Source organism: Neophocaena asiaeorientalis, unplaced genomic scaffold, assembly GCF_003031525.2.
Source record: "Neophocaena asiaeorientalis asiaeorientalis breed wild unplaced genomic scaffold, Neophocaena_asiaeorientalis_V1.1 scaffold317, whole genome shotgun sequence".
Taxonomy (NCBI): domain Eukaryota; kingdom Metazoa; phylum Chordata; class Mammalia; order Artiodactyla; family Phocoenidae; genus Neophocaena; species Neophocaena asiaeorientalis.
In genome coordinates this window covers 4803438-4816255 of record NW_020173114.1, presented here as the reverse complement: position 1 = coordinate 4816255, position 12818 = coordinate 4803438, and the positions used below count along the sequence as shown (strand labels likewise).

At 35.9% G+C, this 12818-nt stretch overlaps 1 protein-coding gene across 3 annotated transcripts in view; it reads left to right on the top strand.

The window, feature by feature from the left end:
- EVI5 (ecotropic viral integration site 5) overlaps window positions 1-12818 on the top strand; it is a 206187-nt gene that overhangs the window by 189249 nt on the left and 4120 nt on the right. The gene's annotated exons all lie outside the window — the stretch shown is intronic.

The following is a 12818-nucleotide window of genomic DNA, read 5'->3' as shown; positions in this document are numbered from 1 at the left end:
ATCTCCATTGAAAACATATCCACAAAATGGCTATCTGATATATATGTAAATATAGATATAGATGTAGATATTTAATATATTTATATATATATAACAGCTTTATTGAGCTTTAATTCACATACAGTACAGTTCACCCATTTAAAATGTGCAATCCAGTAGTTTTTTATATATTCACAGAGTTGTGCAGTCATCACCACAATAAATTTCAGAACATTTTTATCACTCAAAAATTAATCACATTCCCATTAGCAGTCACTCCTCATTTCCCCCAAGTTCCCGTCCCCCAGCTCTAGGCAAACAGTAATCTACTTTCTGTCTTTATTGATTTCCCTATTCTGGACATTTCATTTAATGGAATTATACAATATGTGGTCATCTGTGACTGGTTTCTGGTACTTAGCATAATGTTTTCAAAGTTCATCCATGTAAATAGTAGCATGTATCAGTACTTCATTCCTTCTTATTGCCTAATAATATTCCTTCATATGGATATACCATAATTTATTTACGTATGCATCAGTTGATGGACATTTGGGTTGTTCCCACTTTGGGGCTATTATAAATAATGCTGCTGCAAGCATTTATGTACAGGTTTCTTTGTGAGCATATTTTCATTTGTCTTGAATGTATACTTAGTAATGAAATTGCTGGGTCATGTGGTAACTCTATGCTTAACCATTTGAGGAACTGCCATACTGTTTTCCAAAGAAGCTGCACCATTGTATATTCCCACTGGCTGTTTATGAGGGTTCTAGTTTCTTCACATCTTTGCCAATACTTGTTATTCTCTCTTTTTTTTTATAGCTATCCTAGTAAGTGTAAATGTCATATCATTTTGGTTTTGATTTGTATTCTCCTGATGGTTTATGATATTGAGCGTCTTTCCCTATGTTTATTGGCCATTTATATCTTCTTTAGAGAAATATCTGCTCAGACCCTTTGCCCAGTTCAAATTGGGTAGTCTTTTTATAATTGAGTTGTAAGAATTCTTTATATATTCTAGACACTAATCCCTTATCAGATAAATGATTCAAAATTTGGTTGATTGGATGGACTGATAAAACCCATGATTTAGCTTTAGAGAAGAATAATTCCTCTTAAGAATTCAATCCAGATAGAAAAGAAATGCTTCGTTTTTATGAGGATGTTTTGCTAAAGGTTTGAATTTTTTTCAGTGCTCCAGCTAAAGGTTAAATTATATGAAATGTACGTGGTACTTTGATGTAGCTTTAAAAGTTCAGAGTGAAACAAGTGTGAAGTGATTTATTTCCTGTAATTGGTCATAAATTTACATAGAACCTCATATATTCCTAACCTCATCACCATTGACATTAGAGTACCTTCTAAATAATGTTAATGGTTTCAATTTTATCAAGATGTGTCAGCTGCCAGGAAGAGGGCAATGGCAGTTTCATTTTGTTTGCCCAAGTGTACTGGATAAATCTAAGTATGTGCTACAGAAAGATTAAGAGTTCTTTGTAAATGACTTTTATTTCTTCCCCCTCTCTCCTTCTCTGGTAACAAATGCACGGTATAAATTTCTTCAGTTCCAAACCTTACTTTTCTCCTTTTTCACTTATTAATGTGGATATGTACTTTTTTTCTTTGCTTCTAATAATGTAAGTTTTAACTATTGCATTTTATACATTTAACATAGAATCTATATTTTTTTAATTTTAAGTGTTTTATCAGTTTTTAAAAAATGATTTACATATATTAAAACCAAATACATTTTCAGCATTGTCTGTTTTATATTATTTCAATAAAATTCTTGAATTTTTAAACTTAATCTGATTTTTAATTACTGTAGGTAATTACTGAATTTTGGCTGTTGTCTATGTTTATCGCTAGTTTTTTGGGTGTTTTTGTTTTTGTTTTTAAACAAGCCTGTTTATTGAAAGGATCTGAAAATAGTAATAAGGCTTTCAACATTTAACAAATTTTCAAGATATTAACAATATAGAACATTAAGAATTGACTTCAAAAACCCAAAAGTTTCCTAGGTCATTCCCTGTCACATTTAGGACTTGGTCTACACTGGCTCTGTTGTCTGAACGAGTGACCTGTGTTCTGAATGCCACTCTCTTCTGGACCTAAAGCTGGGAGTGTCGCCCCCTCAGCCCGTGGGAGGCCGGGCGGGCTGCCCGCTGTGCCCGAGCTCGCGGGCAGAGGGTGGGAGCCTACCTCCGTCCCCAGCACCAGCTGAGCTACCCAGACGGGCACGTTATCGTTAGTTTTAATCTTTGTTGTGTGTTTAATTGAGAATAAATGTAGTGTATTATTTCCCATTGACATTTATTTTAAATTTTGAAAATAAGGAAAACTATTAAAATTATTCTGTAAGGAATCCAACAAAATCACTGATTAAACTTTGGGAAAAAAGAGTAAAGCCTTTATAACTTAGAAACACAAATCTATGTTATTGGACTTTATGTACATCTGCCCATATATATATGTATATATTATACATCACTTATAGAAATGTTACGTTTAACTTTAAAAGCTATAGCTCTGTGTTTTACAAAGATTGATTATACAAACCCAAATGTACAAATAGGAGCTTTTATAATCTGATATGACTCAGTCTTGGAAACTTACTGCAACTGTTTTGCAGTTCACTTGGTATCACATGACTCACTTCAATGGTTTAAACCCTGTCTAGTAGCGATCAAAGTTCATTTGGTTAGGGGTTTTTTTGGTGTGTGGATGACTTTTTTCCACTTTGTTGTGGATTGATTGTCTTTCAAAATACTCAGTGCAGTCCTTCTTATTCTTCTGAATCTCAGAAAGTAGTAGTTGCCTGCACAATTCAACCTCCAAGCATACACACTGGGAAAAATTTTTAACTTGAAATAATATACATGGAAGCAGTTTTAACTGTAAAGCATCATATAAATATAAGGGTTCATTATTAATTCTGTTACCTCTACATGTTGAAAATGGAGGAAGAATAACCTGTTGTGTCTCTTTAAAATCAACTATAAAATCAACTCTAACATTTTTCAAGTTATCACTGTTCTATAATGTGCAGAAAGAAAGGAAACACATAGAGAACATGTTGTGTCCTCTGTTTACATGGTCACTAGCCCAAATGATCAAGTTTTCTTAGGACAGATTTTCCTGTTATTTCTTAAGAAGTTATATTTAAAAGCTGTATGTCTCTAAAACTATCACACTTCTCTGTTTTACAAAAGAAACTTCTATCTTAACCTTTAGTTGTTTAGCGAATGAAGTAGACTAAGGAAAAATTACAGAAAATACTTCTATATCCTTAATGATTATGAAGTCCCTTGGGGCTTCAGAATATTCACCCCTGCAGGTTTTCCCTGCTTTAAAATTTTAATATAACTTTTCTGTGAAACAACTGTAATAGTTTTTAATACTCTTTTTTAGTGTTTGTACTTTTACTGTCATACAGTTAGAAACTCTGCTGTTTCCTGTCAAAACCTACGTTCATCAGACTATGAACATGACAGTTTCCTGTTTTCTTATTACCTATAGTGCATTTTGTGCTTTATTCTTTATAAGTTGTATAATATCTTAGCTTATCACTTTCCTTTTCTAATTACTAAATACTTTCTTGGGTCAGCATTGCTTAATACATGCAGAGAAATCCTTAAGTCCAAACTCTTTGTTGATAGTGAGAGGTTAAGATTTTGTTAACTTTTTAAGTTGTAATGAGTATATCGGAATGTCTTAAGCATTATTTAAATAAATTCTACATGTTTTTACTTTTTTTTTACTCTGTCTCTTAATGCATAACATGATGAAGCAATCCACATCAGGTAAGAAACAGTACATTATTTGGATTTTGTATATTAGCACTTTTATCTGTCTGCTTATTAGTATTCTCATTCAGCATTTAAAAGGACAGGATGAATAATCAGTACCCCAGGGTTTTTTCAAGAATCCTGCTGTCTTTTCAGTGTAGTTCTTCAACATTCTTAGGTGCCTACTCTGGTCAAGTCAGAATGCTAAGTTCTAGGATACAAAAATGATTAAGAAATAATCCCCATCATCAGGAGCTAACAAGAGGTAAAATATATGTACAGCAACCAACCATTCCATATTTTTCCAGACAGTACTGATTTTAAATATTTAATTCCAGTGTTAAATCATATCATTTGGAAAAAACCTATCTATTAATATAAACTCAGGGACTTCCCTGGCGGCCCAGTGGTAAAGACTCCATGCTTCTACTAGACGGGGTGAGGGTTGGATTCCTGGTCAGGGAACTAAGATCCGTCATGCCTGTGCAGCACAGCCAATAATAATAATAATAGTAATAATAATAAAAAGTCAAATATACATGTGTGTGTGAGTCACTACAATATTAAGGTGTGTGTGAATATACTTCGGCCTGTTGATTTATTTAAAATGTTATAAAAATGGTTTGTAAAAATGCTAATATTTTAAAGTATTAATATCAAAATAATACTGGAAAACAAAAATATACTTTCAAAAATAAAAGCAATTTTGATTTTTTTGTTATAGGATTATTTGGGGGTTTTGTTCTGGTGAATGTAACTAATTTATTATCAAAATGGTCAAGCTACAAATAAATTTGGAAGCATATTTGAGAGGCTTTATTGATCACCTAGTCTTGGGATACAACTAAACAAATAATTGAAACTAAGAAACTTAATATGCATGGTGGATAATGTTTGTTTTTAGATTTATACCCCTCCTTGTTCCCTAAAGATTTTGAGGCAGTTTGCATGAATACATATAATACAAAAATAACCAAAAATTAGGTTAATTAAGCCAAATGAAATTGCTGATACTTGACTTTCACTTACAAAAATGGCAATATCATATGATTCAATCTAACAGTTAAAATAATTAGTTCTTGGACTTTTATTTAATAATAGACATTTTAATTTAAGTGTAAGATATATACAGAAAAATGCATAAATCCTAAGTGTCCAGCTTGATGAATTATCACAAAAATGAACATGCCCATTTAACCTTCCACCAAGGTCAAGAACTAGAACCTTGCATTTCAAACGTCTCCTTGTCACTCTTCCACTCACTGCCTAGTTTTTAACCTTATACTAATGAAATCATACAGAATGAATTATTTTGTGTTTGGCTTCCTTTGCTCAGTACTGTGAGATTTATGTTGTTCCATGTAGCAGTAATTGTTCATTCATTTTTGTTACTCTATTGTGTCAATTATATGACTATACCATAACTTATTTACTCATTCTACTGTTATTTCCATTTGGGGTTATTATGAATAAAATTGCTATGAACCCTGTTATAAATTTTTTTAGTGTATTATACTTATTTCTATTGTTCATATACTTAAGATTGGAATTGCTGGGTGACTTATTATTTATCGTTGAAACCAGGCTACTTTTGAGAATGAAAATAGCTTGTCCCAAGCAAACTGTAGCCTGTGATTATTTTAGGTGTAGGGTATGTAGATAGATGGTCAACTTTAGTAAATACTGCCAAGCCATGTTCAAAAGTGCTTTTACCGATTTACACTTCTACCACCAGTTTACATTCCATGTCTTCGCTAATGTGATTGGATAGCTGAAAATTCAGTGTTGTATTTTCTAATAAGAACCTGGAATGAATTTAATCAGTATGATCCGTTAAGAGACCATTAATTTGCTTTAATGACCAACCTGGCAGAAGGTAAGGCAAAAGTTTTCTTGCAAAAATTAAAGAGCTTATGTTACAGCACTTTGGAAAATGGCTTGGCAGTTTACTAGAGCTTAACACAATGACCCAGCAATTATATTCAAGAGAAATGAGTGCTTATATTCACCAAAAAAAAATATTTAAGAATGTTTCTAGCAGCCTTATATGCAGTAGGCTGGAGACAACCCAGAAAGCCTTTAACATTATAATGGATAGTTAAATTTTGATATGTTCACATAGTGGAATACAACATGGCACTGAAAAAGAGTGAACAGCTGCTATACATGCCAACATAGATGAATCTCACAAACATAATGTCGAGTAACAGGGGCCAGACACAAATGAGTACATACCACATGTTTCTTTATATTAAGTCTGAGAACAGGCAATACTATTTTATGGTGATAGATGTCAGAGTAGTGGCTGCCTTTGAGGGAATGTAGGGTTATCACTCAGAGAAGAAGGGATACAAGGAAGCCTCCTGGGGTGTTGGAAGCATTCTGTATCTTGATCCAGATGGTAGTTACATGGGCATATACATAAGTAAAAGTTTATCAGCCTGTACACTTAAAATCTGTGTGCTTTTTACTGTGTTTTATCTTGTTAAAGAACACGAGCCTAAACATTACCTTGAAACAAACATACTCTCAAAATTTTCTCAAGCAGTTTTGATATTATAGCATTGTGGTCATAGAAGAATACCACAGAACATCTCATTTTTTTTAATTGATAGATTTATTCTGGGGAACAGTCTTAGGCTTACAGAAAAATTGATCAGAAAATGCACAGGTACACCCCCTCAATGCCTTTCCACAGTTTCCCCTATGCACATCTTGTGTTAGTGTCATACATAAGCTAATATATGATATATTATTAACCAAAGTCCTTATTTAGGATGCACTCTTTGTGTTGTACAATACGTTCTGTGGGTTTTTACAAATGTATGATGACTTGTATCTACCATTACAGTATCATACAGAAGCGTTGCACTGCCAAACAATCTCTTGTGCTCTACCTATTTATTCTTTCTTCTCTCTCTTTGAACCTCTAGCAACCACTGGTCTACTTACTGTCTCCATCATTTTGCCTTTTCCAAAATGTTATATGGGTGAAATCATACAGTATTTAGCCTTTTCAGATTGACTTCTTTGACTTAGCAATTTGCACTGCCCAACACCCCTAGCAGCCTAATATTAAACTGTTTAACAGTTCTTCAGACCTCTCTCTTGCCTCCATACTTTTAGTACACGCTTCATCTCTTTAATGGGACCTTTCCAATGTGTGTGACACCATGCGATATTTTCTAACCAGAAAGAATTACTGGTACAGGCTCAGTCATTTGGAGAGAAACCAGGACCCTACTCAAAGATTTGGAAGGGGTCCACTCCTAAGAAAGGTACATTTCGTGTGTGTGTGTGTGTGTTTTGTGTGTGTGTGTGTGTGTGTGTGTGTGTGTGTGTGTGTGTGTGTGTGTGTGTGTGTGTGTTAAAGCTCCTGAGTTGTTTCCCTAGAGGCCTCTCCTCTAGAGTGTAGACCAAAGACAGGCCTGGAAAATCTTATTTTTAACAAATTTCCAAGATGGTCTTATCAGGGAAGTTTGAAAAATAATGTTTTGGGGAGAGTTTGTTTTTCTGGCTCTAGTTATTTTAAGCAGGTTTATTGAGATATAATTTACATATCATAAAGTTCTTCCATTTTAAGTGAAAAATTCAGTAGCTCTTAGTATATTTATAGAGTTGTGTGACCATAACCACAGTCTAATTTTGGAATATTTCTATCACCCCAGAAAGAAACCTCATGTCCATTTTCAGCCATTCCCTTTGTCCTCCCCCCACTTCCCTAGTCGCAGGCAGCCACTAATCTACTTTCTGTCTCTGTAGACTTGCCTGTTCTGGACATTTCATATAAATGGAATCATGCAATATGTCGTCTTTTATATTTGGCTTCTTTGACTCAGCTTAATGTTTTTGAGGTTCGTTCATATATCACTACTTCATTCCTTTTTATTGCCAAATAGCATTCAATTGTATGGAAATAGTGTCTTATTGTGATCATTTTATCTGCGTACATTTATTCAAATGATTGTCTTAGTTTTTTCATTTTCTTGGTGTGGTCTCTTATGCGTAACTCTCCTCTAATACAGTGTAAATCTCCTGTTATGTGTTAATCTTTTCTTTTCGAACAATTTACGTGTACTACTAATTTCACCTTCTTGAAGAAATCTTTCCTCTGGCCTGCTGTTCTTCTTCAAAGAGGTCTGACTGCCTGGAGGCCTCCTGCACAGATGTTATCTTGGGAGCTTTTTTTATTCTAGGAATTCCTTTTGCCTCACTTTTGTATTAGACTTCCTTTTTCCTGGATCAAAAACAAAAGGATGTCTTTCTTGGTGTACTTCATTTTGGTGGAGCATATCACCTACCTTTTGGTGTGGGGGAGGGGGAGAAAAACGATGGAAGATAAACTATAAAAAGGATTTATCTGATTCCGGTTCAAGTCCTTTAAGCTTTTAACTCATTTTTTAGCCTCACATTTAATTGATAGTTTGTATGGGTATAAAAAAAAATTTTAAGGTGATTACAACTTTTTAAAATATAGGTTAGAAATGTTTTTGTCAGAATTTTGAAGGCATTGCTGTAATTGTCTGATACCATTCTGATTCTTAATCTTTTATGTAAAACTTGTTGTTTTGGGCTGGCTACTTTATCTTTTCTTTGTTCCCAGTGTCCTGAAATTTCATTGTGATGTACTGTAGTATAGGTCTACTTTTATCCATTGTCCTGGGCACTTGACAGCTTTTTCAATTTCAAAGCACATGTCTTTCAGGTCAGAGAAATTTATATCTAAGACCCTTTTTTAGAATATCACTTTTTTTTTTTTTTTTTACATGGATGCAGCATCAAGTTTTCTTCTCCACAGATAGTCTGTTAACTTCTAGTTTCTTTTTTTCTGGTTTCTCTTAGATGCTTTCCTCAAATGTCTGATAATACTTTACTCTCTACTCAAACTTTAAGACTAAAGAACTTAAGGACTTCCTTGGTGGCACAGTGGTTAAGAATCTGCCTGCCGATGCAGGGTACAGGGGTTCGAGCCCTGGCCCCGGAAGATCCCACATGCCGCGGAGCAACTAAGCCCGTGTGCCACGACTACTGAGCCTGTGCTCTAGAGCCCATGGGCCACAACTACTGAGCCCACGTGCCTGGAGCCCATGCTCCGCAACAAGGGAAGCCACTGAAATGAGAAGCCCGCGCACCACAACGAAGAGTAGCCCCCGCTCACCACAGCTAGAGAAAGCCGGCGCGCAGCAACGAAGACCCAACGCAGCCAAAAATAAAAAAAATAAAAAAGACTAAAGAACTTAAAAATCTGACAGGAAGTTCTGAATGCCTGGGTAGGATTCATTGACTATGACCGTCATTGTAGGATGGTCCTGCTGAGATTCTTCTTTGGGGAATCCAGAGATTCCTGAATCCCTTTACATACAATTCAGAGACTCCTGGTGCCTCTTTTTCCTTGGTGAATCTCAAAAGTACTTCTAGGCACATTCATTGACTTTCAAACCTATGTCTAATTTCACCCAGAAAAATAATACATTTTTTTCTTTTCCATGATATGAGTGTATTTCACAATTGAAGTTTTTGTCATTGCTGTTCCCAGTGTCACGAAGATATTCCTATAGTCTTTAACCTAAAATTAGAAAGACAGTGAGCCTCAAAAGGGTATGCTCCATCTAGTATGTATGTATACTTTTCAAGACAAAAGGCAGTAGCTTTTGTCAGATTCTTTATCCTGTGATTGACCCAAAAAAGATGTCAAACAAAACCAAACAAAAAAACATTGCCTAAAGAGTGGTCCTTATCCTAGGATGTACATCAAAATTACTCAGCTTTTTTGAACATACACATTTGTAGACTCTACCCTTAGACCAGAAGAAAGTTTCAGGAAAAGAGGTTTCAACAGACCGCTCCTTGTTTCAACCACCAGGTAGTAGAATTGGCCCAGTACAGCCTGGTTGTACTGCTGAAAGATGGTGTCCATTTGTGTATACCAGACACAAACAGGTAGATGTTCATAGTTCAGGAGCACTTTTGTCCTGCATAATTGATAGTTGCATTTCAGGTAAATCAACTCCTTTCTGAGTCAGCCCCATTTGGTTTGAACATAGGATCTGCCACAGTGATTCTCTGAATACATCAAAATCTCCTGAGATGCTTGTAAAAAATATAGTTTCTGGGGTTTTACTCCCCATATTTGGGATCCTTAAATCTGGGGAGCGATTCTACATTTTTAATAGGCATACTTGGTTATCCTAATGCTAATGATCAGTGGGCCATGTTTGGAGATATGTTAATCTAAGTTTGTTATTGGTAATATCCCTGAAAGTTTTTCTAGGGGGGTTGGGTTAAGGTTACTTGTCTGCTTTTTGTTGTTGTTGTTTTCTTTCTTTTTTCTTTCTTTCTTTTTATTTGGCCACACCATGCGGCATGCGGGATCCTAGTTCCCCCCCGACCAGGGATCAAACCCATGCCCCCTGCAGTGGAAGCACAGCGTCTTAACCACTGGACCACCAGGGAAGTCTCTGTTGTTGTTTAAATATAATTAGTTCCCAAGAGTCTAGTAATAAGGGTAAGCAGTACAGCTCTTAGATGCAGGCAACCAAGACAGCACTTTAGAGGGCCCAGCTCTGGTCCTCTCCCAGCCAAACCCCTTTTCACAGGATGCCCTCCCAGAGGACATCCGCACCTGAAGTCTAACCCCTCTGAGACCATACTCTACGTACTCAGTACCCTGGAATTCCTTGCCCAGATGTCTACCTTCAGGGCCTACCACAGGCCTCTTCCCTTTCAGAACCAGTATGCACACTCCTAGGTCCAGGGGATAACTAGGATATAGCTTCAGTTTTACCGTCCCTTACCTTCACAGTTTTCTTCTTTCCACCAAAAAATTTCTCGATGTCTTCGCTGTTCTACATTAGCAGTTCTCAAAGAAGCAATAATTGCATCTCCTTTGACATTGAATAAATGACCCTTCAATCTGTAATCCACTTTATATAATATTTGAGGTCGATTATTACATTTGTTATGAGGGTACAATGTTTTAATTGCAATAAATTTTGGTAGAGCAAAGAAAAGCTATAGCTTTCCAAACAATTGGGAAGTTGTGGTTCCTCTGCCATACTCCTCCTTTATAGCCAGGAAGAAGGAAGACACGTGCTCTATATTATTTCTTCAAAAAGGGTTTGGGGACAAGAAAAAGGAAGAAATCAACTGACTTAATTTTACACTTGGAGCTTTAAATCATGTGTTGCAATATGGTGATAGGATGTTGCATCAGAGTGTGGCAGTTGTAGTAATGCAGTGTGTATCACAACCACGGAGAGGTCTTTGTGGTGCTCTGTGCCCTTTCCCTAAAGATTCAACTCCAAGTTTATATCCAAGTTTGTATCCCTTCTGCTATGCCAAAGAGGAAGGTTTTACTTAAGTTACATTGTACCTCACTATGATGTTCTCTTAGCCTAGGGCACAGGAATTTCCTAGTGGCTGAAGGTTTACCTGAGGCAGACATCATTGCGTTGAGTCCTAGCATCCCTCTTGTTTCCCATTGTCACGTACCAACAGGGAAGTACTAGGGTTTCTTCACTTCTTCCTGGAAGTCTATCAGGAAAGCTAGGAGGTGTTATGGCAAAGCTGTAATGTCTTTACTCTCAGAACCGTTAGTTTTGAAAGTGTTTGTAATATTTCCTGAATATTTCACATTGTCTTTATCTCAAGATTCGAAAGATAGTGACCAGGAATTTGTCCTGGAGAAACAAAATTGCAGGTTGATAGTAATGATAAGGACAAGAGACATGGAGTATATTTTTAGCAAATTCTTGATAATAAAGGTAGATTTTGATAGTTAATGGTTTTTATTGTTTTGGATTTTTTTTTTAACTCTTCTACTTTATCGTAGGAGAAAATTCATGGTGTATGAGAGAAATTAAACAGGTGATATCAAAATTAAATTTTATATTTAAAACATAAGCCCTTGAGGAGAAGCTGATGTCTTAATTATATGATAGTGGATGTGGTAGTATCTATGGTGGTGGGTTTGGGAATTTGTGGGAATTTAGGCAAAGAAGTGGCAGATGATGAAAAGAAATCACCCTTAATACTGATAAAACTGGTTTGGGAGAATGTAGTTTTGATGTGTGCAACAATGGGTTTTTCAATACTGAACTCTAGAATTTGTCAGACTTGCCCCCCCACCCCGAGTAATAGGTGGCATTTGATCTGCATAGCCCTTCCCACACAAGGGTATGGCCCTATAAAATTCCAGGGATAGAGAAACAGAACCTGGTTCCCAAAGATGGAAAGAGAGGGAAAAGAGCTGAGCAATATGTGCCATTCCTCTTCCCTACCCCTGGTGAAAGAAGTCACTCCTTCTCCCTGGGAGGAATAGGGGAGAGAAGGCAAAAATGTTATACATCCCTGGCCTTCCCTCTACACAGAAGGACATATCAATAGTGGGAAGAAGCATTTCTGCCCTAATTGAGTGATAGTGGTATGGTGGTCTTTAGGATATTGTAACAGGATGGAGACTCCTAGCAAATTTTATTGATTTGTAAACCATTATCATCATTCACAAAATTATGGAGACATGCTCTAAGACAGTGTGTGTGATAGTTCAGAGTATTGTCTTTATTAAGTCCATATCTTCTACAGATGTACATTGAAATATTTGCAGGTGAACTGATAGGATGGCTGGGATTTACCTCAAAATAATCCAGGAACAAGAGAGGCATATTGTAACAAGATTGTCCATGATGTGTTAGATGTTGAAATTAAGTGATGGGCACATGGAGTTCATGTTACCTCTAGTATAACAAAGGTTCCGTTTGAATCTAAACTTGGGTATTAGCTATGTGTCCTCAGCAAGCTACACTACTTGAGTCTCTATTTCCTAATGTCTAAAATGAAGATAATAAAATCAACCACACAGGACTGTTGTGGTGATTCAATTAAAATAAGTTATCTGCTCATTGCATAACAGGTGAGAGTCACTAAAAAATTGGTAGTTACTATTTATATCCATAAATGGAAAAAGATCAGGGTATCTTCTTACTTAAACATGAAATGTTTGCTTTCTTGGAGTGTGTATATTTCCCCAAGTTGAGTATATTAACTTGG